The 6,000-nt window shown below is 38.9% G+C and overlaps 1 pseudogene; it reads left to right on the top strand.

Moving 5' to 3' along the window:
- The first annotated feature begins 1,159 nt into the window (after nucleotides 1-1,159).
- On the top strand, nucleotides 1,160-4,293 carry LOC134655176 (kinesin light chain-like; annotated as a pseudogene).
- Nucleotides 4,294-6,000: the final 1,707 nt, after the last annotated feature.

The following is a 6,000-nucleotide window of genomic DNA, read 5'->3' as shown; positions in this document are numbered from 1 at the left end:
CTACATCCGACTTACGTCAAAAAGTTGTCGACTATTGTATACGCATGTTTGATTGTGAAACATTTTTCGGCGGTAAACCGCCGGGAAAAAAATGGTTCAAACATTTTTTGACCCGCCACGAGGACAAGTTAAAGCAGTGTTTAGAAACCTTAAAAAATTATAGAGGCAGGAAAATGAAGGAAGAAAAACTACCGACATATAATATTAACTTAGATAACTTTGGGTAGTGTATGGATCAATTCCTGAACAGGATCCTAGTTAAGATTAGAGATACTTTGAATATATTTTGTGTGTTAAGTATATTGATAAAAATACTAACATAAATAAATGTGTTTAAAATTATGTTTATGTTAGGCAAAATGATTTCCAGAACCCGTAGCTGTTGTTTTCATAATTAAACAATAAATTAAGTAGGTGATTTATTTTCAGTCGGTACACATCGAGTTAGCACGCATTGCACAGTTAGGAATTACAGGGCATATTCTTCTGAAACATTAGCTAGAGCTTTAGCAGCAATAATAAATAAAGAGATGACCCAAAGAGACGCCGAGAAACGGTTTAAGATAGTGATGGGTAGGACATCAATTTAAAATGAGTTTGTATGAGTACCTCATTTACTAAAATGAGGTGTTACAATGTCTTACTTCAAATGAGGTGAGGTACTAGCATATTTTCAGCGTCGACTATTCCATTAATTCCAACGGCGACAAAAATATTTAATGTATATACATATTTATGTATTCATCACTTCCTTTATAAATAAATAAATAGTAACATTTAATTGGAGTGCAATTCTGGAGGTTAAGAATAGAACTTTTAGGAGAAAGATAATTTTAGAATCAAGTAAAATGAATAGAGGAGTGAAGTAAGACATTTTTGCGGTACGAAGTACTGCGACAAATTAACAAAATGAGTGGTACAAATGAGGTGCCTCACGAGTGAGCGACTCAACACTAGTTTAAGATTCCAAGAAGCACGTTAAAAAACAAACTATCGCAAAAGCAGCAGAATTCGCCTGGACGACCCACCACACTGTCTGCTGGCGTAGAAAACAGGATTGTTGACACCATCAACATGGCGTGGGATTCTGGTAAAATACGCTCGAAAGCAGAAATATACCGCAATGTTCTGGAGTATTTAAGCCTCCATGTTGACGAAAATGGCTTTGGAGACAAACCTCCCGGAAAAGACTGGCTGGATGGCTTTTTACATCGCCATAGAGACAAGTTAAGTCTGTGCTTGGAAGTCATAAAATATAATAGTAGTTTATGCAACAGTGATATAATAAGGGTTCTTAAAATTCAAGGGTCGAAGTTACAAAACGAGACGTAGTCGAGTTATTATTAAAAAAAAAGAGTTATTATTTAAAAAAAATTGAGTTATTATTTTAAAAAAAAGAGTTATTATTTAAAAAAAAAGAGTTATTATTTAAAAAAAAAAGAGTTATTATTGTAAATGAAAACATACCTCTTTCAATCAAGATGATCGGAACTTGTATCTTTAAAAAAAATAAAGCAGTTGTATTATACTCATAAGATGACTGCTAGCAGTCATCTTATGAGCCTATAGACAAAGCATTCAAATGACATTGCTTTAGATATCACTGTCAGTCATTTAATTGACACATTTAAGTGCTGGCGTAGAAAAACTAATAATAAGTGTATCCTCAGTTTTTCATTATATCAGGGTTCTAATTAAGTAATATATTTTCAGGCCTTAAAATTACTCGTTGTCGCAAGGGACGTCCAGCTAGAACTTACAAAGCCTATTCTCCTGAAACATTATCCAGAGCTCTAGCAGCAATAAAAAGCAATGAGATGACGCAAATAGAAGCCGTGAAGCTATTTAAGATACCACGAAGAACTTTATCCAGGGCCGGATCTAGGGTAGAGCGAGTGGAGCGCCGCTCTAGGCGCCAAATGGTAGGGGGGCGCCAAAATGGCAAATACTGTGAGAACAAAGATCTTGAAAAAACGGACGGGTAATTACGGAACCTATAATACTGAGCATGGAGCGCCAAAACTTAATCTCGCTCTACCCTGATCGAGTACTCGGGCCGGCGCTGACTTTATCAAACAAATTGTGGCAAAAGCACACTCATTCGCCTGGGTGTCGGACCAAACTCCCCGCTACTTAGCGTAGAAGATAGGATTGTTGACGCCATCATCACGGCTTGGGACGACGGCGAAATTCACTCAAAACTAGACATGCACCACAAAGTTCAAGGATATCTAATTCTCAATACGTGTGAAAAGGCTTTTGGAGAACAAGTACTCAGTCGCGCATGGCTGGAAAGCTTTTTACAGCGACATACAGACAGGTTAAGTCTTTGCTTGAAACTTTTATTCAATGTGAACGTAACTTAAATATAAAGATTGAAACTTGGTGTTTGTTTGAAAATAAAAAAAAAGTTTTCTCTTGAAGTCTAGTTTTTAGTTTTTACTCTAAAAAGCAACGCCTTCTTCATGAAACTTAGAACACCTTTGTCAAATGTTGTTTCTTTCTATGAAACTGTAATTTCAAAATGTCTGAAGGCCTACCGCGAAACACGAAATTCAAATTCATTATATTTAAGCTGTCGCTCAAATGCAAGAGTTATTGAGAGGCAGATAACCAATCAATGTTCATGTTTCGCGGTAGACTCTTAGCGCCACTTGCGTCATCCCACTAACCAGGTTAAACCGTTAACCCAGTGTCAAATTGTACTGGTAACCATGGTAACTCCAGGTTTAACCGGTTAACTGCGCAGTGGGATGGTGCAAGTGGCACTTATAGACAAACGATTATCAACGGCTTGTTAGAGATGACAGATAAGATGTTTATAAATAACGCCATATCCCCTTATGGCTCCATAGCCATAGCCTATATCCATAGTAAAATTATGTTTTACCCCTTTCTCACAAACGATTATAACGGTTTGTAGCGCGTTTATGAATAAGGGGGTAAGTCTTTATTTAGACAAGAGACTAAGTATTAATACCGTATCGTATCATGCATTAATCTATCGCTGCACTTTGGACCTAACTACGTAGATTAATTATCAATCGTTAATCTTCAGATAGACCGATTAAAACATCGGTAAATAGAAGATATATAAAATCCTTCCTATATCGAAGGACATTGTGGCATTTGTAAGTGACTTATTTGTAATTGTGGAACTCTATTCGTTTACCTCCTATGTGACTATTTCTATCGTTTCATTTTATATTCAGCGAATTTTTTATAGTTACGGTTATTAGAACAGTCACAACTAATTGTTACTTTACATTCAGGGCAAGGGGTCGCACAACTCGAGGAAGAAAACGAGGATTTGGACCTCATAATATTTAAATACGAAAGCGACGACGACGAGACAGAACAGTTAGAGATCAGCCGCAGCGGCCAATCAGAGAGCAACCACGATTACCCCGTGGTCGATTTGTTGCCGGATGACGACCACGATAACAATCTCAACGACAAGTCGATGTCCCCAACCCCGCCATCGCAATTCACGGCCGGCTGCGAAATCCCGGCGCGTCTCGTCACTCTTTACAAGCTCATCAACCAATGCACCTCGCAGGGGCGGTACGAGGTCGCCATGCCTCTGTGCAAGCAGGCGTTAGAGGACTTGGAGGAGACCTACGGACATGACCACCCGGATGTGGCCACCATGATGAACTTATTGGCGGCGATCTACAGGGGCCAAAACAAGTACAAGGAGGCTGCGCACCTATTGATCGATGCACTTTCCATCCGTAAGAAGACGCTCGGTGAGAACCATCCCGCCGTTGCCGCTACACTTAACAATCTGGCTGTTCTTTACGGAAAAGGAGGAAAGTACCGTGAGGGTGAACTTCTGTGCAAACGTGCACTCCGCATCTGCGAGACCGTGCTGGGCCGCGACCACGTCGACATCGCCAAGCAGCTCAACTATGTTGCTCTACTTTGCCAGAAACAGAAAAAATATGAAGAAGCGGAACAGTGTTACCAGCGCGCTTTGAAGATATACGGTAGCGAACTCGACCCCGATGACCCTAACTTCGCCAAGACTAAGAACAACCTCGCTTCATGCTATCTCGAACAGGGCAAATACAGAGAGACGGAGGCGTTATAAAAGCAAGTGCGGACGCGAGCGCACGAACTGGAATTCGGAACCAGATGGATGGCGGAGGAGCGTGAGGACAACAAACGCCTCCAGGATAAAGCTGCCAAGATATTCCACTCGCCGACTATAAAACCATCCTGAAGAACCCGGGCGCGCTGTACCGCCACCGGGCCAAGTACGAGGCCCCCGAGATGCTCGTAGACTGCTGATAGTGCTGATATTGTATCGTAGACGTAAATTTGTTAAAAATTATGTAATTTACTAAAGCAGCATTATAAACAAACGTGTTTTTATATTTAAATAAAAATATGTTTTTTATCCTATATATTTAATCTTAAAATAAGATTAACATAAAAAAAATAACGGCAGATATAGCTAAAACGCGACGGGAACACCGTGAGCATCGTGGACAACGCGGGTCGCAGTGGGACTTCGCCTGCCAAGCGCGCTATGCGGTGCGGTATTCAAGGTGCGGATAACTATGACTTATTTAAGTCAGGGATCGGATACCGGTATTTTTTGTATGGGAACGGAAACGGTATTTTTTAATACGAAGTCGTAACCTAAAAACACAACTGAGTCCTACATTTCGAGTATAAAATAATTCGAAAAATATGGTTATTTCTAAGTTTTTGCAAAAAACCGGTTCCGATCCCTGATTTAAGTACGGTTCCACTAAACTTACCAAAATTTTTAATTTATAGGGATTTGTCAAAAACGTGACTTAGCTATGAATAGACTTAATGAAGGCCATATTTGCGTCTACATGTTCGAATTAACTGTTAAAATATATTAACAGTGCCATTTACGCTAATTACAACAGGTAATAGTGGTAAATGGTGTTGTCACATTACCACTAATTGTGTTGCTTTTTTAAAACAAAAGGGATGTCCGTGCTAATTTTCTCGCTTTACTGGTTTAATAGTGCATTCGTTCTTGAACATGCAACTTTATGCAGAATAGATAAGTGATAACTAGTTAATCGTATATATTATAATATGAGATTCGGCTATTGCATATACCTATTACACAAACCGCCGCAACCAGATACAGCCCCTTATTTAGCTTTACAAAATCTACATAACAATTCGGCCCACATATACTTTGGCCAAATTTTTCATCGCAGCATATTGTTGGGTTTGAGTAAACGTATTTTTGGGCTAATCTGTAGGTACCTATACTTGGTCAACCAGATCTTGCCACTAGAAAAAGGCGGTAAATTTGAAAAATATAAGGCGCGAAGGGATATCGTCCCATAGAAAATTTGAATTTCGCGCCTTTTTTTACTGACAAGATTTGGTTGACCAGCTATACTTACAATCTACAGTACAGACCACACCTCCGCAGTTAGGTATGTTTATGTACCTATTATTACAGTCAATAAGGTAACTAAACAGGAAAACCAGTTAGGTACAAATACAAATACACTTTGGACCTGAAAGATAATATTTTGTTTTAGTCAATTACCATAACAATAAATACCTATGTCGATTCTATGGTATTCGTAGGTAGGTACATAACATTAATCTTTAACTCGTATAGTTAAATAAAAATAGTTTTATGTATGTACACATATATTATTTGCACTTTGGGTATTTAAACTACTCTACTACATATTCAGGAAATAATGTTGGATACCTATTGCGTATTATTATAAAAATCTATGGGAGCCACGTAAATTATAGTAACTATATGTTATAAAAAGTTAGTAGACCGCTACTGGCAGATTGCCCTTTGTAAAGTTGACGTTCGATTGGCAACTGCAGCTGCGTTACTGTTGCGACATTACTACTGCGGCCTTGCCGCGGGCGCTGTATCTGTCAATTTGCTGGTGCAATTATACTCGTAATTATAACGTTAAATCCGTCACTCTTTTTATCACGGAAATTGACAGAAACAGCGATGGCATCAACGCC

Source organism: Cydia amplana, chromosome 2 (assembly GCF_948474715.1).
Source record: "Cydia amplana chromosome 2, ilCydAmpl1.1, whole genome shotgun sequence".
In the NCBI taxonomy this organism is placed as follows: domain Eukaryota; kingdom Metazoa; phylum Arthropoda; class Insecta; order Lepidoptera; family Tortricidae; genus Cydia; species Cydia amplana.
The sequence above is the reverse complement of the archived record's forward strand: the minus strand, read 5'-3'. Positions and strand labels throughout refer to the sequence as shown.